The sequence below is a fragment of the Heterocephalus glaber genome, unplaced genomic scaffold, assembly GCF_053883595.1.
Source record: "Heterocephalus glaber isolate CG9 unplaced genomic scaffold, H.glaber_assembly_v1.0 deba00001608, whole genome shotgun sequence".
Taxonomy (NCBI): Eukaryota; Metazoa; Chordata; class Mammalia; order Rodentia; family Bathyergidae; genus Heterocephalus; species Heterocephalus glaber.
Window position 1 is genome coordinate 2,021,799 of NW_028258379.1, and position 22,082 is coordinate 2,043,880.

General features: G+C 49.0%; 1 long non-coding RNA gene across 1 annotated transcript; it reads right to left on the reverse strand.

Annotated features, from left to right (window-relative positions):
* Nucleotides 1-11,647: 11,647 nt before the first annotated feature.
* Nucleotides 11,648-15,720, reverse strand: LOC110346849 (uncharacterized). Its single transcript, XR_002391118.2, has 3 exons — nucleotides 15,059-15,720; nucleotides 14,820-14,923; nucleotides 11,648-12,547 (listed from the first exon to the last, which is right to left on the reverse strand). It is a non-coding gene; the product is annotated as an uncharacterized LOC110346849 (long non-coding RNA).
* Between the last annotated feature and the right edge of the window lie 6,362 nt (nucleotides 15,721-22,082).

The following is a 22,082-nucleotide window of genomic DNA, read 5'->3' on the forward strand; positions in this document are numbered from 1 at the left end:
GGTTGTAGTGCGTCTCCTCAGTTAGTCATCCTTACTGTTTCAAAACATCAAGGCAAAACCCAGGCTTGATGAAGGTCCGCACCTTGATGAATGCTTTAGTCCTAAATATCCAGTTAGCGTTAGATATTTTGACTGCAACTCATTTTAAAGAGTTTAAAATACTAGATTGTCATGCAGTGCTTGTCTGAAGGTATCTGCTGCCTTTGAGGAACCTGGCATTTCAAGCCAACGTGAGGCACATCAAGTGTCAATACATAGCCATCCCAGCTATTCTGGAAAGGGTCAAAGTGCTGTAGCATTAGGGATAAAATATGCAAAACTGGGATTTCTATTTTTGGTCCCTCTTCTGAAGCAGATTCCTGGAATAAACTGCTGCTGCACAGCAGGATTCAAGGCAACAGTGCCCACGGCCTTCCTCTTCTTGCATTGCGATGCACAGAGAAAGATCAGCATCTGCTGACTTGTGTCCTGAGTGAAAAATGCACTCAGGTAGGAGAACTGCAGCTCCTCATAGTTTACTGGATCTTTCTCAAGAATAACACACACAAACCTTTATTTATAGCCACTCAACTCCCTCTCAGATGGGCTCCAAATTTATTATTCTCAAAATTGAATGAGCTGTAATCACTGATTATGGAAACACGGAGCAATTTCAAGGCAGGCAGGGGAGGAAACCTTTGTCATCGGACTCTGGCATTGCATCCTGCAGACAGTGACTTCATCTTTTCATTGTCTGCATTTTCACATTTGCGAAACTACCATCTGTATCTCAGGAGAAATGTAAATTGGAAGGAATAATTGTATGGTGTGTGACACATAGGCCCTCAATAAATAATTCTGGTTTCTACTATCAAGAATTTTTTAGGTTGGGAAGCAGTTTCCTTTGGCATTTTCAGGGTTCTTGAACTTTTGGGGTAGAGTCTTGGGCTGGGCGAGTGAAGGCTGCTGGGAAAATCTAGTTTTCTTCGTTGTGATCATTTCTAAAAATGTTTTCTCCTCTGGCCGCAGGCAGAGGCACTGGTGTTATTCAAGGGCAACACAAGAAAGGAGCAGAGTAAACGGCTTCTCTGGGCTTTCAAAAGTCCAAGGTCCTCACCTGGCCCTTTCTACAAGGCCTGCACTGGTAGTAATAGTTCACAGACAAGTGGGAGAAATGCTTGTAGCATGTGCTCCAACCTGGGTGGCTTTGGGCAGGACACGCGGGAAGTGTTGATTGGATACCTTTGGAAGCCAGGTGCACAAAACAAACAGGGCTCAGATGTGCTCAGGGGCTGCTACAGGGTGCCATGAAGGACTCGCTTTCCTGTGACTGTACCTCACCTCCTATTTACTGCACTGAAAGAAGGGGCAAGGAGGTCAAGTGCTGCTGCTCATTAAATTCAAAGCCTGGGATGCCACAGGATGATTTGCTCCGAGTTTTGATGTTTTCCTCTGCTGCTAGTAGTGCACTTGGTAAACATTTGGTACTCAATAAATGTTAGCAAACATATGGACGTACTGATGTCAACCAGCTGGCCTGGAAGTACTGACCGTCTAGCCCCCAGTGCCCTGGCTGATGAGGACACAAGGTTCTCCTGGCTTCTTGTGTGGCACAAGCCCTTGGCTAAGCCTCAAACCCCCCACTTAGTACCTGCCAATCTCCTGCCCTCCCTGAAAGAGCCTGTTTTTCTCCCTGCTGGGCCCCCCACTTCTTGGGATTTCCTCAGCGCTGTCTGTCCAAGTCTTTCTGCTGCTGAAAGTGTTTGCTCAGGCCCAGAAACACTGGGAGAGAAAAACCACTCAGCTCTAGCCACAGCCACAAATTCTCTGCCTTCCCAAAAGCTTCAGGGTTTTCCTCTCACCCAGACAGCAGTAAGTCTCAAGCTCAGACTCTGAAACCCGGCCAGGCAGGTCTGTTCTCCCACTAGCACAGGCCAGCTTGACAGTCTGGGGCGGACACCTCCAAGGTTTCAGGGGCCACAGGAGCAGCAAGCCCGTGGGGGCTGGCGCCTGTTCTGCTGAAGCTCACAGTTCCTCAGGTGCTTGTTTCTGTGACCACATGCGCCCAGCCCGAACCAGGCCACTGGTTCACGATGCCCTGTTTGTTGTGCATTTGTTCGTAGCAGCTGTGGTTGCAGATATCAATTTGTGCAGTTTTTAATTCTGTGTAATGCTGCCGTGACAATGGGCTTAACTGCTTTTCAGTATGGTCATTATGACTTTCTTAACTTCCCTTCTCCACGAAACCTTGCATGAGTCACAGCTGGAGAATCTCACTCCACCCCAGGCCCCCTCTGTCCCAAGAAGCAGAAAGGCTGGCTTCCTGGGGTTTCTCTTCCTGGCAGTAAACCCTGTCCTCCCTGCAGGACTGTTACAACTGATCCAGGGCTGGAACACCAGGGAGCCACTAACCTGACAGGGCTGGGGCTTCTTTGTACCACCTCATTCCCCCCCAGGAGGGAAGGTAGTGTCTGGTGTAGATGTGGCAGTGGGCTGGGCCTGTGGAGGACGAAGCAGCCCAACAGACAGAGGGGCCTGTCCTGCAGAAGGGAGGCACAGTGAGTCCTTAGGCCTGGCCAAGATGCTCCCTTCCCAAGCTCAAGCTATGTGCTCCTGGGCCTGGTTGGGCTCTTTTGACTACAAAGGACAAAATTCTCCCAGGGCCCTATGTTAATTTGCTGAGTTGCCATAACAAAGTAGCACCAGCTGAGTGGCTTAAATAGCAGGATGGTCCTGCTCACAGTTCTGGAGTCTGGAAGGTGGAGATCACGTGTGTCAGGCTCCACTCCTTAGCACGTAGATAGAAGTTCATCTTCTCTCTCTCACGTTGTCACATGGTCTTCCCTCTGTGTAATTTGTGTCCGCATTTCCTCTTTGTATAAGGACACCAGTTATATTGGGTTGGGGCCCTAATCGCTGCATTTTAATTTAATTACCTCTTCGATGACCCCTCTCCAAGCACAGTTGCATTCTGAGGCACTGATGATTAGCACCTCAACATACCAATTTCTGAGGGGAAGACCCTGTTATATAGCAGCTGTCCCTTATAGAGATTACCAGCACTGTGATGGAGTCGTGTGCTGTCCAGCTGCCCAGCCGATGTCATCTGCCTGTCAGACTGGACTCCTTGGGATGGCAGGGCTCGTGGCTGCTGTCCTGTGCTGCATCCTCCGAGCTTGGCCCAAGCTGGGCACGTGGCAGGGTCTTAACTCAGTGTTGACTCAAAAGCCTCTCAGGCTTGGCATTTCTGCTCCTTCTGCCCTTGTGCCTGGTAGCCCCGATCTGAGTCACCTCCATTTCAGATGGTCACTTGCCAGATCCTGTGTTCCACCTCAGAACAGATTTCTTCTCTCACTCATTGCTGGCAGAGGCCTTTATAACATAAGACTGATTAACAGGAAATGTACTTAATGTATTTTTTTATGTGATGCAGGAGCTTTCAGAAATGATGACCCAAAGAAACAGTGAAACCTCTGCATTTTCACGCTAGGTTAAAGAGTGAGCAGTCATGGAGAGGTATGACTGGACAGGAGGACGTGATCTAATGACAAAGGCTGAGATAAAGGAATGCTGGGATGCAGAGACCCAGTTCCTCTCTTCAGGATGTGGGGAGTCTCTCACAGCACTCGTTTGCCCTGCGTCAGGGCAGAAAGGTGGGGGAAGGGCAGAGGGTGCTCTTCCTGCTTCTGTTGTTTCCTCAAATGCCAAGGTGCCATGGGGTGGAGCGTGTCCTGAATCTACCAGTGCTGTTAGTTACTTTATATCTCCTTTAAAAATCATCTACATTTTAATTTAAATAAAAATGTTAGAAGGCAATGTGTCAGAGGCTTAATATTCACTTTATATTTTAAAATGAACAGATGTTGAAACAAAGGCACAAGTATTAAAATAAATGTTGGTGGTGTAACATATAAAATCTTCTCCAGAGCCCCCTGTCCTGACCAGGTGCTGGAGGGAGAAGGCCTACCTGGCTCAGCTGAGTGGCTTTCAGGGTACATCAGATTAAGTGCTCCTGGCTATATGGACATGGAACCTGCTGATGCTGATTTAAGAAATATTTATTCTCCCCCAGAGCTGGATTATTAGCATCACAGCAAGATACCACACTCAAAGGAAGAAGAGATACCATTTTTGCCATTCTCTGTTCTCCTATGGGTCCTCAGCAGACTTCTCTGTAAATTTCATTGGTCAAAATGAGTTCAAAGAGGAAGTAAAGGGAAGTGAAGGTCGTCTAGGGTGGAAAGGGTGTTGGGGTGACAACCAGTTCCCACCACACCATCCACAGCTCATCTGGCTGTGAGCATGTTGTCACCGAGGCAGGTACAGACCCCTGGCTCCAAACCAGGCAGCGCAAGGACAGGCAGCTTTGACCAGAGCAGGGCTGCGGGTGGCAGTGCCATCATGACACCTCTGCTGTCTCCCTCAGGTGACCATTTCTGTGATGCCTGAGCTATGTCTGGCTTCAGTCTGAGCCCTCAGTTTCCTAAACAGTGCTGCCTCTGCCTTACCTCCCGCATGCTAGCTCATGGAGGGCCTGCAGAAGCTGGGCCAGCCCCCTCGCCCCACCTCGGCCCCTGAATCTCGATGAGGCTGCGCTCCGGGTCTGCTTTGGATGGTGCTGGGCCAGACTCACTGGGCTCATTTTTTCTGTCTCCTGCTAAATTCTCTGGCTGCTCCTCAGCTGTCAGGGTGCCAAGCCCTGAATGTCTCCTGGCTCCATCTGCAGCAGGAAATGGGCCTGACAATTGTTCCTCCAGAGCTGGTGATTTTTCAATATGTATTTGCACAGACCCCACCCACACTTCATCTCTGAAACCCCAGGCTGCATCCAGCTCTGGTTTACTAAGCACGTACTACAAGTCCAGCCCTACTCAGTGCTGAGGGGCAGAGGAGGGGCAGGGAGGGCACTGACAAAGCATCTGAGGTGCTGGCTGCTTTCACCTGTGTATTGTACTCACAGTGACAGACACACATGTGAAAAAGGAGGTCAGCAAACATGGGCTGCAGGGGATATAAGTGGTCAAGATGAAAAATACCATGTGGCTTCAGAGAAGGGCAAGCTAGACACAGGCAGCACGTGTGTATATGTGTGTGTGTGTGTGTGTGCGTGCACATGCGTGTATTATTCTCTGTGCCTTTGCTCACTTTATATCCACACTCTTTATGCCAGATGCCCTGAGGGCTGACAGCCATGGACTCTACCCCTGGTGTTCAGCTGGGCTTGCCAGGCAGAAGGAGGATGAGGCAGGGTATATTTCCCTTCCTTCCTCTCTGTCTTGTTGTGACCTAGCATGGGCCTGTTCCTCTAACTTAGCAGCTCCTGTAGGGCACAAAGCGACGACAGCTTCCTTTTTGCCTCCTTTCACTTTTCCATGCCTCAGGAAATAGTCCCTGCATTTTTCCTGGTCCTTCTGAAGACATAACAGGAAGCCCTTCCTGAAGCAGCATGGCCTGGAGCTGGTCTCTAGGGTGAGTCGGGGTGATGGTTAAACAGAGAAGAGAGCCAAAGACTCTCTAGGGGGAGCACAGCCCAGGCAAAGTGCTGAGGGAGATGGAATGGATGTCTGCAGACATTGGCTAGATGGAGACCAAAGCCTGGAAAACAGGATGGACAGTGATGATGGAATTGTTGACTGCTAGCCTGAGGGATCCAGCCTTCCTCTCTTGAGCTAAAGAAGCAATTTTACTTTGTTACTAATGAGTTTGTTTTGGTTTTTGTTTCTACTTTTCCCTTATTAACACCAGTAATAGAGCTCATATTTATTAAACACTATTGTAGGTTGCATTTTGTCCCTTCCCAAATCCATATGTTGAAGTTCCAATGCTTAGCACCTCCAGAGGTGACCCTATTTGGAGATAAACGACGTCTTTTGGAAGGACCCTGATCTAATACGACTGGTGTCCTCATAAAAGGGTGGGACTTGGACATGTGCATGGGAGGAGGACAGTGTGAAAGCACAGGCAGAAGATGGCCATCTCCCAGAAGAGATGTGCTTCCCTCCCAGTCGTTGGAAGGAAGGAGGCGGTGACGCCTTGATTTCAGACCTCTAGCCTCTAGCCTGTGGGATACTTAGTTTCTGCTGATAAAGCCACCCTGACTGTGGCACTTTGCCACCACAGCCCTATAGAACCAGGACACACCACGTGACATCTTGTGCATGACACATGCTCTAGGATTCCCTCTCTGTGTAGCTTAAACCTCCAGTCAATCCCTGCAGACCCCATCTCAGTGCACTTTCAGTTCTGGCCACCACACTCAGCACTTGGACACTTTGCCTGGCTTTCACGTATCTATTATTGAGCAGCATCTTAGGGGCTGGGAAGACAAAATGGACAAGAATGCTCCCTGTCCTAAAGCTGATATTTGATGCTTTTGAATGTTTTCTGTCTCCACCAGAAGAACTGCTCCCTAGGGCAGAGATTGTGTCACATTTGACCTTCTGCGGAGTGAATGATGAAGAAACCAAGGTTAGAAGGTTGAGGTCCCTTGCTCAGTTGGGTTTTAATCACATCTAAACACCCAATCAACTTGAAGCAAGCCTGGGCCAACTCCCTGGCGGGCATTGGCCTTCACAGGGGATTGTTCGTCCAAGGCTGTCTGGCCTTTGGCCAGGTAGGAGTGGTGGTGAAGGCGGGGGTGGGGTGGGGTGGTGGGTGCTTCCACCTGCCATGTGGCGCCTCATCCTTTTGACCTCATTGGGCAAGAAGTCACCAGTCTTGTGGAGGGCTAGGTGTAGGACATAGGAAGCAAGTTCTAGGTGCTGTGAAAGACTCCATCCCATTTCCTGGGAATTCTGGAAGACATTATTTCCCTGTGTCGTCCTCTTTTATTGCTGCTAAAGTCCTGAGACCCTCACTGGCAGCACCCATGCCACCTCAGTCCCGCTACTCTGTGACATGGCTGGCAGCATGTGTGTGACCGCTGGGTCTTGTGTATTCTTTTGGCCCATGTGACCATAAGCATGGGCATCTTGACAATGAGATTGCACTCAGGTACTCCAACCCTTGGTAGATGTGGATCTACAACAAGCAGGAGTGAAGAACCCTGCTCGCATAAATTGCTGGGTGACACCAGCCTCAAGTACCACTTCTAAAAGGCTGAGAGCCATGGTCTGGAATGATGGCACCCTCTCCAACTCCGAAACTAGGGCAGTCATCCAGGTGTGCAGACAGGACACCCATGCATGCAGGAAGCTCTGTGCTGGCTCCAGTTCTCTTCCTCACCATAGTTCCCACAGGACTGTGCACAGACAGCAGTCGTCTATCCCCACAGCAACATATCAAAGTGTGTGACTGACTTGTATATTAAATTTTTTTAAATACTGGAGATTGAACCCAGGGCCTCATGGATGCTAGGCAAGCATTTTACCTCTGAGCTACACCTTCAGGCCTTGTACACCAGTATTTTAGAAATGGATTCGAGATTACCCCATAATAAAGTTCATCACAATCACCTTTATTCTGATTTGCTTTCACGGTTGGAAAAGAGGTGGAAGACAGCTGCTGGTGTGCTGGAATTCTGTACAAGTGTTGGTTGATGGAAATGTGTTGCATGAACATCATCCTGTGCACTGCGGCAGGAAAAGTTGGGAACCAAACCCCTTTAGGTTGTTAAGCAAGGAGCTTCTGGAAGACCCATTAACATAAAGCTTTGGAAACCAGCTTGGAAATTTTGACATGTTGTCACTTTCATCTGCTAAGCAGCTTGCAAACATCCTCCCATGCTTCCCTCCAACTCCTCTGCTTCAGCCTGACTATCTGAGTTTTTCCAGTGAGATTACACACCCAGCGGGCTGGCTTCCACCTCTGACGCAAGACGGGAGGTTTGGGGACAGGAACCGACAGTCTTCAGAAAAGCCCCCCGCTTCGCTTTGTCTGCTGCCCTACCAAAAACTGCCCGTCCTGTAGAAGGCAACTGTGAATTACTCAGAGCTCCAACCAACCTGAGCTGTAGGAGCGAATGCAGTAACGAGGGGGCCGAAGACCAAAGCCTCCTGGCTGGAGGAGACATGGCCTTTCCCTGGGCTGAGCTCCTGGTGCCACTGGGAATGCAGCACGCTCAGCCCCAGGGCAGCTTCTCCTTTTTAGAATGTGCACTGTGATACACAAAATCCAGCTCAGGGCTTCTGTTTTCTAGGAAATGTCAGCACCTCCCGTCTCACTCTCTCCCCGCTGCCCTTTCCTATCCCCCACCTGAGGAGCAGGAACTCTGGGGGCACATCAGCGCCCCTCTGCCCTCCCTCCAACCGTGCAGGCTCCAGCTTGCCTCCTGGTGCCAGGTAGCATGGAGTTAAGGGCCTCTCTTTTTATGTGTGTCTCTGCTGCCTGCAGTGTGAGAGGCATGATGGATGCTCCGAGCTCTCCAGGGGGCCAAGGGGGGCAGAGCTGAAGGATGAACTGAGGTGGGAAAGAAAGGCAGGTTTGTAAATAAACAAGGGCAGAGTTGGGAGACCTAGGGCCGGGCTCCTGCAGCGGCTTTCCGGGCTTTTGACAAGGGGAGCTCCTGAGGCCCCCTCCGGCGCAGGCTGGGGGAGGCAGTTATTGTTTTTGGATTTCACTAAGATGAACTCCAGATGATTTTCCGAGGGCTGATTTCACAGCACATTTGCTCCATCTGAGCAATCGCTCTCTGCAATAGTTGGATTTCCATTCCGCATTTACCTCGTGTGCCCGGAATCAGGACTGTCTGCTTCCTTGGGGTTGAATCCTTTTATTTTCTTTGGGGCTTGGCCAAACCCTTTCCGTCGGCCCTGGTCCCGTTGAGGCTTTTGTGTTTGCACACAGGCAAGACTAGAGCAGGTCCATAGCGGTTCCCAGAACCCCACGACCATACCCACTCCTGTAGAACAGAAAAAGGGGGCCAGAAGCCACCAAACTCTTTTAATTGTACAGAGATAGATACTCATCTACAATGGAGGGTGACTAAAGCCAGGAAACTGGCAGGCACTTCCCCAGAGACCACACTAGCCCCCGGAAGCTGTGACAAGCCCCTGTGGGAGGGACAGATCAACAGGTCCTCTTGTGTGTAGCCCAGAGAGGCATGCAGCTGTGGATGGTGAGGGACGTGGCCACATGGGCTGTCTGACAGCGTGCCAGGACGGTCAATCAGCAGGCCTTGCATCGAGACCTTTTGTGGCAGTATCCACTGAGTTGTGCCAGGGTCTCATGGTATTCATCCTTAGTTTTTAATCTTACAGATTTCCTTGTATTTATACTTTTATAAGACAAATAAAACCAACTTTGCAAGGTTTTTTTTTTTTTTTTTTTTTCCTCAAGGAAAGACACTTGTGCCTGGGCTCTGAACACAGAAACCTTTAAACTCAGGGTTGACAGCGTCTGCTGCGGTGAGCACAGCGCTTCTGTGACGTGTACAGCCCAGTGTCAACCCCATCCTAAGCATTCCCCCTCACTCCTGCCAGCCCTGTGATGCCCCGCTGCCCCTGCCTGCCCTCTCTCCCCGCTCCCGGGCCCTTGGAAGGGTCTAAGGGGTCACCTGCTGTAGTCCCTCAGCCCCTCCTAGCACTTGCCCGGAGACAGGGCTGCGGAAGGCGCTTGTCATTCACTTAGGATGAAATCCTGTGTGCGGAAGCTCAGGGCTCCGCAGGCCACACCCACCTCTCCGTCGAGGTGAATATCTGGAACTGAGGTCAAAGCACCTGCCCTTGCAGGATAATGAGACCTGATCTCCATTCCTGCCTGTGTGTCCCTGAATGTGTTTCTTTGCTTCTTGGAGCCTAGGTGGCCCGGCCTTAAAAATGGGGATGCGCTGGGTGCTTCTGTGAGTTAATATTCTGTTTTAAACAACCCTAACGTTTTAAGGAAGTGGGGAAGGGAAGTGCTGGATTTTGTTTATTTTACAGGTAACAAAGGTTGGGAATTCCTCACCAAAATGCCTGGGATTTCATAGAATCCAAGAGAAACCTATATCCAAACTCGATTCTAGGAAGAAATGGGAAGAAAGAAGCTGTACTTTGGCAGCTCTGGGGTTCCATTTGCTGTAACTGTGCCCCTCGGCCCTGGGGACCAATGTAATTGCTCGGAGGTTAAGGGGCTGATCCCTCCCTGCCTGCAGGAGCAGTGAGGAGCAGCCTGCTGAGCCTGCTCCTGTGGCCTCCGCTCATGTTGCCTTTTTTCTCTCAGGCCTTTGGGTGGACGTGACTTGGTCTTTCTTCCGCTCCCTTCCCCTCTCAGTGCCCTTCTTCTGACTTGATGCTCAAACCCCAACTGGAAAAACCCAGGGAGAAGATCTTAGGCAATGAGGAGCAGGCTGGCTTAAACTAACATCTTCATCGACGCTCCCCAAGTCTCTCCACTGTTGTCCACTCTCCATCCAGGCCCGCGGGTGGGGCAAAGCCGAGATAGGCCTGGAAAGAGGCCATTCATTGTCTCTGAGGATTTGAAGAGAAAACTTGTGATTGGATTAAGTATCTGTTTTCTACAAGTGTGACTCCATTGTGCTTAGACAACATTTCCAAACAAGAACAACCCAAATTCACACTTAGGAAGCCTAAGTTATTGTTTTCCAGGAAAAAATAACTTTTTTTTAATTGACACATTTTATGGGGTACAGTGTAATGACTCAATATGTGAGAGCAACAGGGATGATGGAATGAACCTAATGAGTTGGTCACCTCAAATATTTAGTGTTTCTTTGTGGTGACAATATTCAAACTCCTCACTGCTATTTTGAAGTATATGTGCTGCAATCACAATATATGGTGAAGTTTAAATTTTAAAAATATATTACAATAAAAGATACCCTGCCATTAATCCCCTTCCAAGTACTCCCCACTTTCCTCCGACATACTTTTCCCATCATTCTTACCACTTTCTGAAGCAGTTCTGGAAGTCTTCTTTCATATCTTCATGAGGGGTGATCAAAAATATGGTGAATGCTTCTGCTGCCTGCCAACCAAAGGAAAGGCAGGCTCCTAAAACATTACGCTGTGTCCTCATCCATCTTACCCACTAGATCTGGTGCCACACAACTTCTGGCTCTTCCCCAAAGTCAACATGACCATGAAAGGTAAATACTTTGAATCAATTTAGGACCTGGAGCAGCTATGATAGTGTAGCTGAAGACACTCCCGAAAGAGGACTTCCAGAACTGCTTCAGAAAGAGCAATGGGATAAGTTTGAAGGGAAGAGGAGTATTTTGAGGGGGAGTAACGGCAATACACCTTTTACCATAATGATTTTTAAGAATTTAAGAATTCACTGTATTTTTGATCATGTTCATATACTATGTTAGTGTTATAGTTAACTTACTGTACTATTGAACACTAGAACCTCTTCCTACTTTACATCTGTAATTTTGTACCTATTAATGAAAAAAAAGCACAGCTGTTATGCTTCAAGGCTAATGGAAGGGCTGGGAAGGGATTATGTAGTCTAAAATGCCAAGTTCTTACAGGCAAACAATACCCAATTCTATAAACTTTTATTACTGTTTACTACCAAAGGTTATTTACTTGAAGCCTGATAAGAATTAAATATTACTTAACTTTTGAAAAAAGCATTGTCTATATGTATTCAAAAGCAAAAACTTTTATTTTTTGTAGCAATAATGAAGTATCTGATGTTTTATGTTCCCTGAGATTAAAATTCCTCCATGGAACAACAGCAACAACAAATAATAACAAAAGTTTTTACATCCATGACCGTGCAGCAGTAACAAGCAGAATTGGTTACATAACTAATATTTCTTTTTCCATTCTTTCCCAGAAAATATAGTATTAAGAAATTGCAAATTTCATCAATTCAGGAAAATTCTCATTTTTATATCTTTGAATATTGTCTTTATTAATTCCTTCTATTCATTTTGCTGGAATCTAATAAAATTCATATTAAATGTCAAAGAACAATGCAATGCACGTATATTTATATATTTAATCATAAAATATATACACAAATGAGAGGTATTATATTTGATAGAAATAACATAGAATTATTTGTATATGTTTATTTATTTATTTATTTTTTATTATTATTTTTTAATGTATTAAATTCTTTTATTGGTACATTGTAGGTATACAACACAATTACATTTCTCATTGGGAATTGTACCTTTACATAATGCATCTTGGTTCTTATTTTTTCCCCATTCCTAGCCCTCCCTTCACCCCCTCCACCCTTGTATATGTTTATAATTTTATAAAGTAAATAAGATTTTTGTCTCTTCCTCTAAATTTTTTTATTATTGTCGAGTTTTGTTTTATTTTATTTATTTTTCCTTCTGGAAAGAGAGAATAGATAGAGATGTCTACAGAGACTTCTGCCAAGCCTAAGTTGGCACAGTAAAAAACAAACAAACAAACCCAAAACAATGGTGTTTTCCAGAGAAAGGACCCTCCAAGAAATTTTTCTCAACTGCCTCTTTTTCTGAAAACGGTCTGAGGAGAAAAGCAATTTCCCATCCCCCTCCTTGGTAAGCGTAGAAGAGTTTCAGACGTGAAATATTAATACAGGTTATCATCTGAGACTGAAACCTTTGACTTGTTCACCCAAAAAGTGCAGGGGGCACATGGGTTAACGGTCTCTTCTTCTGTTTATTACAGGTAAACTTTGCCTTTGATGAAAGAAAAGAGGGGAGAGAACAATTAATCCAGCAACGTAGGTTTCTGCTACATTGTAAAGATAAGAAAGATATTCAAAGACAAAAATGAAATGCCGTCGCAGGATTTCAGGAGATGTGTGTAAACAGAGGAGCTCAGAAGGGGCGGAGGAGCCAGGCAACTGGTCCCTGCTGTCCCTCAGTGACTGTCAGGGAGCTGGGACTTGCAGGGCACTGGGTGGGCCTTGGTGGACTTGTTTCTGTGACCTGCAGAAAGCTCTGGGTGCAGAGCAGACTGGCTGGTGTCCAGCTTGTCTCTGAGCTCTGTCCTGGGGGCTTCGTGTGATCTCTGTGTGTGGCAGGTGGGAGCACCCCTGGGACACCAAGCTGACCTCAGTTACCCCAGTAATCAGCATCCGTGGTGGGATTGGGGCCACCCAAACTCCTCATCAACCTAGAGGCAGAGCACCGAAGGGGAAGCACAGATTTCACAACGCCACTCGGGATGATGGCGCTTCGTGTTTACAGGTTATTGGTTTTTTCCCAAATTATAAAAGTTGTGTTTAAACTATACAAAAAGGAGAACAAATAACATCCTAATCCCTCCACCTGGGTGTCCATCCTTTTAAAATCCCACGAGACATTCTATGAGTACCTGTTACGTGTGTATATTTGTACCTGAGTGAGATATCAGTGAGGATTTATTCCCAGCCTCCCTCACTCTGGAGAGGCTCAGCTATGTCCCCTGACCCAGGACAAGTCCTCCGCAATGTGCTAGGAGACTCCAGAGAGCCTTAGGTCCTCTAAGGTCACTCGTACCAGCAAGCTTCTTATTTCTACAGCTAGTTTTCCTGTGTTGTTCTGCATTTCATGAACTAAGATGGAGAGTGAGTCCTTCTTTGGATTTCTATTCTAAAGGGAAAGCATTTATTAATGTAGTCGATTTTACTGAAAATTTTGGGTGGAGACAGTTTTGGGGTTTAGCTCGTAGCCACAGTAGCACCTTGAAAGAGAAGAGCAGGTGTCCATGCCCTGGGACGGCCCGCATGGGGAGGAGCTATGAGTTCCGCACTCTGGGAGCTCTCAGACCCAGTCACTTGTGCTCTGTGCCTCCTCCTTGGTTCCACGCCTTTCTTCCCCACCTTCCTCCCACCACCCCCAATCGGTTGCTTCGCACACCTGTCAGCACCCCTCCCTCAACCTGTCCAGCTAATGCAGACAAGTGGCTTAGAAAGGAATTTGTTTAAACAAGGACCTTTCTTCTTATAGCAACTGTTGCAATAATAAAAATCTTGAGATCATACTCTGTGTACAGTCTTTACTCTGCCTTTTAAAATTGTGCATTATGCGGTTAGCACTTTCCCTTATCATTAAATATTTAACACTCGGGTTTCACCAAGTAGACGCACGGTATGTATTTTTCTCTTCCTCTATTGTTAGACATTCTTTGCTTTGGGGAAATTTATAAAGCAGAACTTATTAGCACAAGGGTCTGAGTAGTTTTGAAGCCCAATACTAATTGCTACATTGTCCTCCGGAAAGGTTACATCACTTTGTGTACTGCCCAGCTGTAAATGAGAACGTTAAGGGACTTTATTCTTCAAACAACTGGCTGGTTTGACATTGGCTGTGGAAGAGACTATTTCAAGGCAGAGGCAGAGCCACAGACAGAGAGCCTGGGGCTCAGGGAGGTCTTGGCTGTGCCCTGGGGCAGTTGATAAACTCCCAGGGGCTTTGATGCCACTGGCCCCAGCCCAGGCCGGATGTCCTCAGGGTCAGGGGATGAGGAAAATCCTGCCCCAGCTCCTGCCCTAGGGGGTGTAACCTGGAGCAGGACATTCCCCTTCTGCCCCTGGGAAGTGCTGCCCAGATGGGCTGCCCTGGGCAGCTCCCTCAGCTTTTCCTCAGCAGGTGGGTGGCTGTGGGCGAGCTGACCTTCTCCCCAGCACAGGGGCACTGTTTTGGACCCACCCAAATTCGTTTTTCTTTCCCTCTTTGGAGCCTGGTGGAGTTAGAAGGCATTGTTTCCCCGCTATCCCATCTCTCCATCAGAGTACTGTATTTTGGGGTCGCTTTTCCCCTTTTAAAAGCCCCAGGAGCTCACGAAAGAAGGCCACCCCCCTCTGTCCCTTTCTGAGAGGAAAGCTGTCCAGGGAGCCCGAGACTTCTCCCCTCTTCACTCTGTTAGGGTGCTGGTGAGCACTGCTCCTCCCACCTGTGAGCAAAGCACACGTGTGCACACCGGCCGCCCAGACTATTTTTAAACAAACTAAAAATGCTGCCTTACCTCAGAGAGTTGTGCTGAAGGAGCTTGTTCAGGGTATCAGATGGACTTTTACAAATATAAAATGCTTCGGCATCATCTGCTCTCTCACCTCACTGGGTCCTCTCCTGGGAAGATAGCACAGGAATTGGGTGATGGGACAATCAGGGTTTGATGATGCGCTGCCTGATTCATCCTCTCCTCTATGCTCTGGACTCCAGGCACATCCTGCAGCCCCAGTCCCCACCCAGGGCCTGACCTACTGTGGGTGTCTTGCAAGGGGTGGCTGCAGACAGAAATACAGCAAAGTAGAGGCTCCTGGGCTGGGACTGCACAGGTGATTGAGGCCTGGGGCCCAGCTATTTTGATTGCTCCGTGTCTCTGCTTGGGTAGGAGAAACCCAGGTACAAGCACACGCAGGTCTCCATTATCCCTCTCCCTCCCACCTAGAGCCCTTCCGCAGTGGCCTCAGCCCGATCCCCTCCCTGGGACGTCTGCTCGGCCAGCATCAGCCTCTGCCACAGAGTGGAAGATCAAGTGCTCTCCTGTTCCAGGTCAGCCACTTTGGATTTAACCTTGAGGCAGAGGCTCAGCTGCCCTGAGAACCGCTGCTCATTACTGCAGCAACACCTCCTGTGAAGGTAGCCCAGCGCGTCCTTGGCCACGGCTTCCTGGGGCGATAAAAATAGCTGAGGCTTCGCAGCTGCTGAGTGATGAACTCTGGAAGGACATGATTGATTCTCACAGCTGAGCCTCGGGGTCAGTGAGCCTGGTGCAAGTAGAGACATCGGGGTGAGGGATGGGGATTCTGCTATAGATAGAGCTGTTGACAGAGCGATCCTGGGCTTCTCCCCACTTGAGGGGAGCACAGAACAAGCTAACTAACAGGAACTGTGCAGGGCTCTTGGAAATGACGCAGACACATGTGCCCTTTTCTTTCGGTTATCTGTGACCTTTTTGGGATGTCCAGTTATTTCTCCTCCTCAAGATTTAAGGAGGGGAGGAGTATTTACTTTCAAGGAAGGCAATAAGGTGCCCCCTGCCCCAAAAACAATGGTGAGGAGCTGTCAGGGCTTGAAACACCACAGGAAAACCAATGTCAGGCAGCTCCCTGCGGGGCCGGAATTGGTATTGTTCCCCACGTGGGCTTGGTCATCTGGCAGGGTTGCTCTCCAGGTAATCACGATGTGCTAAGGTCAACCGCAAGTGCAGCTTCTGACCAGGAATTGAGCAGCTTTTAAGCAGGGACCCATATCCCCAAGCCGGTGAACTGAGTGCGAGTAAACAGCTGGACCGGTGAAGTTGCACAGCTGGACTAGATGCGGACAATTCGGAGATACGGCCATCTGCACTGACTTTACAGCACGTGTTTTCTAGGCACTCTGCCCCCCAGTGTTCTATAAAGTCATAATAATAAGGGTTCAGGGGGAGAAAAAAAAAGTCACCGGAGGAGGGAGAAATTAAGAGGCCAACGGGAAAGGCTGTGTTTTCAGATGAGATTATTGGAAGGCTGATGAGTGGGTGGGGTGGCCAGACATAGAGAAGATATCCAGATGGTTGCTGCTGCCCAGGAGCAGGTTCTGGGCTGTAACAGGAGCAGCGAGAGAGGAAGAGGGAGGCCTACAGATTCCATGAAAGACAGAAGGAAGACTGCAGCGGTGACTGGGCCAGGACCACGGGCCTGAAAGCAAAGCAGCCCCTGCCTTTGTCTTTCCTGGATCCACATGAGATGCAGGCACTGTGCGGCCTTCCCGACCTCCATCTGCTCCTCTGAATTACAGCTTAGCGGCTCCAAAACCTTCCACAGAGAGCTCCTCACTTAAGCCCCCGAGTCACCTCTGCAACTCAATGCCTCTGGGGTTTGATATTTGCAACCGAATGTAGAGTCTATGCAGCAGTTTCTGGATTCCTGCTGATGAAAAATTAAGAATCAATTCACTAGAGGGTAGACAAGATGATCTGGAAGCGGAGGGAAGCAAACCTGGGTGGGCTAGAGTGGGGTGGACTGAAACTGCAGTTAGTCTTGAAAGAGAAGACTCCAGGTTTGTGTCTAATATTCGTGGGAGACAAATGGAGAGCCCCTGCTCTCCCAGGCTGTACTGTGCCCAGCCCTGCGAGAGGCCTTAGACACACGTGTGTGGGAGGACATCTGGGCTCTACATCAACACTTCACCTCCACGTCCTGAAAGTACCCCTGCCACTTCCTGGGACAGGGCTGTGTGCATCAGCAGTGTGGCCACTGTCCGGGGGACAGACCTGGGCGAGGATACGGCTGGGCTCCCCAGCAGGCCTCTCCCAGCCTGCACTACCTGCAGTGAGGCTTAGAAGGAGGATTCCTGGGTCCAGGTGCATGTGCCCTCTGCGTCCCACACTTGTCTTTTCTTGTGGAAAATGGTGTGACCAGGAAAGGTTTAGATGGGGCCACCACGTGTGAGGCCTAGGCCCCAATTACCAGGCTGAAGTGTGGGGCTGAGCACTCAAATTCAACCAGATGCCAAATCTACAGCTTTCTCTGTACTCTGCCTCCAAGAAAGCTTCCACCGCACACCTCAGGGACCCTGAAAAGCTGGCCATGGCTCCTCACCTCTCCTTCTCCATCCCAGGCACCCCTTGGTCCTGGCAACTCCAACTCCTTCATGCTGCAGAATCTTCCCTCTTCCTCCACACTACTCAGGGACAGTCCTCACTTGTGCCTGGACTGAGATCCTGGCCTCCTGGACGAAACTCCTCTCCTTCAATCTCCACACTGCCAGCTCAGCAGCCCTGCCCTGGTGTAAACATGACCTTATCCCACACCTTGTTGGGCACCAGCAGGGCAAAGTCCAAGCCAGCCACAAATCCCCCTAGAGCTCTACCACTGCCCACCTCCCTGCTTGCCAGCCTCCACCTCTTAAATCTTATCAAATATTCTTGTAGTCCACGAGACTTGGGTTTCTGACCTTTTTGCCCGTTTGCCAATGCTTCTTCCTGTGCCTGCAGGGCCCTTTCTCTCTTCTGTTCATCCGTGAACACTTACTTCCTCCTAAATGGAAATCTTTCCAATGCCCCCCATCTCCCTTTCCTCCCCAGGCAAAATGGATCACTTTATGTGTCAATTGAACTAGTATCTACAAAACAGCAGTTAGGGTTTCACGCCACTCATTTGCTTACAAACCTAGTGTGTTGTAACCAGACTGCATGCTCTCTGAGGGCAGAGGTTGTATTGCTTGCTGTTCCTGGCACTTCTCTGCCTGACGTGGAAATGTGTGTTAAACTGAAATAGAAAAGTGTGCACACCATCAGTGCTTGTTGCCACAGATCTGATCATGCACAGATAAGCAGATATTTCTCAGTTTGTTTTTACCAGATACTATGTAAGGTCAGTTTCTAAACAATGGGGACAAAGTGATCACAAGTTTCAGGCATGCATGGAAGACACGAATGAATCCATAAAAGGCGCCCAGTCTTTCTGGGCACCGTTGCTACTGCCAGAAGCTGCCAAGGCACTCAGAGTCTCCCGCAGTTCCAGGCTGTGGACTTTTGTGTCTCAGGTGCCAAGGTTATCTTGGGACGAAGGTCAGGCCAGTTCCTCTGGTCACTTAGTTCTGCACCCTCTTTCTGCATTTGGAGAAGCCAATTGGTACCTCTTCCTTCCCTCTGGAAGGGAAAAGGAAGTGGAGAGAGCAGACAGATGAAATCGAGTCAGGTGGTCAGGGATCAACTGTGTTTCTCATCCATCCACAATTCACTGAATGGACTAGTGCCAGAGATGCAAACGCGAGCAAAAGGCAGCCCTGCCTAGGAAGGGTTCATTCTCAGCTCGGAAGGGAGGGAAATGAACCAATGGGAGGAACACAAAGGCACACGCAACAAGACAGAGCTAACATCAAATCATCACGGCTCCCAGATCAGGGATTACCACACAGCGCCTTGCCAGGAGCCATCTGCCTGTGTGATCTGAGCTCATCCCCCACAGCCCGTGGGTGGGGTCTGTCGCGCTCACTCGCGGTCTCTGCGCCTGCTCTCCTCTCAGCCTGGGTTGTTTTTCTCCCTGTCCCATGCATGGCCGGCTGTTTTCATCTTCCACTTTCTGTTGAAATTGCGTTTCTTCAAGGCCTTCATCTGTCGCCTGTCTCCAGTACCTTCTTACTTTACTCCTCATTACTTGCCCCTAGCTTCTTATTTATCTAGTGATTCTGTGAGGGCAGGGGCCACATGCATTTTATTTCTCACTGTATGGATGGCATCAAATGATACAGTGAATGATACAATGTAACAAATGGAGGAGAGGCGAGGGCTCTTGTTGGTTGTCTGGTATTTGGTGACATGAAGTAGGGAAAAGATGTCATGGAAGACTTTCCAGAAGTAAGGACACTGTTGGTATTCCTGTTTGCCAGGTGGATGGACCACTGGAGGTGCGTGGGTGGTGATGGGACTCGGATGGTGGGGGTGGGGTGGGGGTGGGGCGGGGGGGTATGTACCCACTGGCGGTGGTAAAGGGAGACATCTGCTAACCTTTTATTGTGTATGCTTCCCTGTCTGTGACAGATGGAACAAGGAGGCAAACTATTAAAAGTCTACTTTGGTGCATCCATCCCTTGGGCATGCCCACCTGGGCTGGGCAAATGCAGTACAAGCTGAACACTTACAACTTGGAAAACTACTTGGGGCATGTAGTAAGAGCAGCAAGGATGCTGCAGTGACCTCAGTTGATTTTGAAACCTAGGAGAAATGCTCCAGCCACCCCAGTACTCTGGTAATGAGACTCATCTCCTGATTGTCTTTAACTGCTCACAAAGAGCTGGCCAAAGGCATTCCAGCTCTGCCAGGCTGCTGGGCCACATTCCCAGAGACAGAGATCCAGCGCTGCTCTCTCCCTCATCACACCCAAGGGAGAGCACACGAAGTGGGCCTGCGTCCACAGGCAGGCAGACACCTGCCCTGCCCCAGCCCTCTGAGACACGGCACTGTCGCTGCTGCCAGCAAAACAACCATCACCTCTGTACTGAGCCAGAGGGAGGGGCTGCAGCTGACAGAGCCCTGGTGACTTATGACACCCAGGCTCACAGTCAGGGTACTTCCAGGTAGCAGCCCCAACTGCCTCAGAAAGGTCTTTCCCTTCCAGTGATTATAGAGCAGAGTGAGCTGGTCATATTTCCTCCTTCTCCTCTTTCCCTCTCCTCCTCCCAGAACAAATGAGTTTCCCAGTATCCTGGGCACTCTGGTCTATGATGACAAAGACAAAGAGGCTCCACTTGTCCCTCTCTGCCCTGCACCTTCTGCCAGGGCATGATGGCTTCTGGTCAGTGGCCACATCCATCATCAGCCACGGTGTTCTTGGTATGGCTTTGCTGGCTCCCCAAACAGTTTGCCCTCTGGAATAGGTCTGGCTCAAGAGCTACAAAGCCAAGGTCTGACTTTCTCCCTTCCCTTCCCTTCCCTTCCCTTCCCTTCCCTTCCTTCCTTCCTTCTCTACTTCTTTCCTTCCTTCCTAGCTTCTTCCATCATGAGATTCTAGAAAGTTGAAGTTTCCTTCAATATGAGTACAAGGCAGCTGGTTCCCTGAACCCACTCTGAGTTGCACAATGACTGGACATTGAACTTGTCATGGTCATCTTGCTCCAAGAATCAAAAGGTAAACAAGAAGACATGGCCATTGGCCTCTCTCTTGTTGGGTTCAGGTGCCTTGCATTGCTCTCATGCCATATTAGGGCAGTGGTGTCCTCAGGGTCTTGGAGGTGGCAGAGGCACAGCTACGACAGAAGAGGGAGTTGGACAGTGCCACCCAGTCTCGCCAGCCATGGATGCCAGAGATCCTTGGCAAAGAATGGTCACTCCATTGAAGGCCCAGAAAATACTTGGGCATTTATCAGGTAGAGCCCAGCATCTCTGCAAAATCGCAAGCAAAACACCGTGACCAAGCTCCCTGGGAACTCAGCCCTTCCCCTCTGCCGCACGGTAGCAATGGGGAGGAAAGGGGGACAGTCCTGCACCAGGCCTCCTGCGCTCGCCCAAGGTGCCCCCTCTGCATTCTGCTCACAAGAAATGATGCAAGCCAGGCTACTTGTGTTTCGGCTCTGAATGTGGCAGCCAGCAGCACAGGAGGAGCTGTGTCATGGCCCTGGGGTGCCAAGGGTGGCCCTCCAAGTCTCCAGGCTCCTGCATGTGGCTGCCATCTCCTTCGTCTCCGGGGGCATCCAGAATGCTCCTGCGCATATGTCCACGCTGAGACCAGGAGCTTTGGGCTGCATGAGGTGTGGGGCCCCTGCAGGGCTTGTTCTCGTCGCCCCCGCCTCAGAGGGAGTGCTAGCAGGCTCTGACCAGGACTACAAGCTGCCCCTTTGAGCACCCGCTCTGTCAGGCCCTGTGCTAAGTTCTCCACGGTATCTCATTGCACCTTCTCAGCAACCCACCAGGAGCACATTATTATTTGACTTTTGCAGAGGAACTAACTGAACTTTAAGAAGGTTATCCAGTTAACCACGACTGACCACTAGTAACCAGGATGGCTAAGAATTGGACACAGGATTCTCATGTTCATGTGGGTGATAGGTAAATTATATTGCCTCCTTCCAAGAGGTAATTGGGAATGCAGGGTACTAGGAAAATTAGTTAAAATTCCAAAAAGCAATTAAATCTAAGGTGTTTAGAGAAAGCAGGTGTCCGGAATACAGGCAAGCATATGGAACAAGGCTGAAGCAGAACCAGTCTTTCCAATTCTTGGCATTAGTTTAAGGCAGCTCCAGAGAGGCCCAGGATACACAGTTCAGTCCCACCTGGGTTGGCCTGGTTGGGATGAGGCAAATCCTCATGCTTGAGAGCAGGGTCCCAAGGACACGGGTATTTTGGTGGGTGGCGTTATTCAGGCTCCCACTTGTGGGCTTTCTCATTAGTCTGTGTGGTATCTGCATGAGAAATATATTCTCATTGTGTTTATTTTGCAGATGGGAAGAATGAAGCTCCTGGAATTTGCATGACTTATCCAAGATTGCGTAGCCAGTAAGCTTCAGAGCTAGAGTTTATGCACAGATAGTCTGACACTGGTGTACTATTCTGCTCCATGATATCTTCCATAGGATATAGCTGGTCTGGCTCCTTGGTACCCTAATTTTTTAAACTCCATAATGGACGCTGATGACATTTCTGGATGAATAAATACAAATCCACAACATCATTTTAATGACAGCACCAATAATGGGTTGAGAAACAAAGAGCATAGTCCAAATTCTTCTGCTTAATTGTCACATGATCTTATTGATTTATGCTTTTGTAAAATAAGGACAGTAGTACTACCTGTCACGCAGTGTT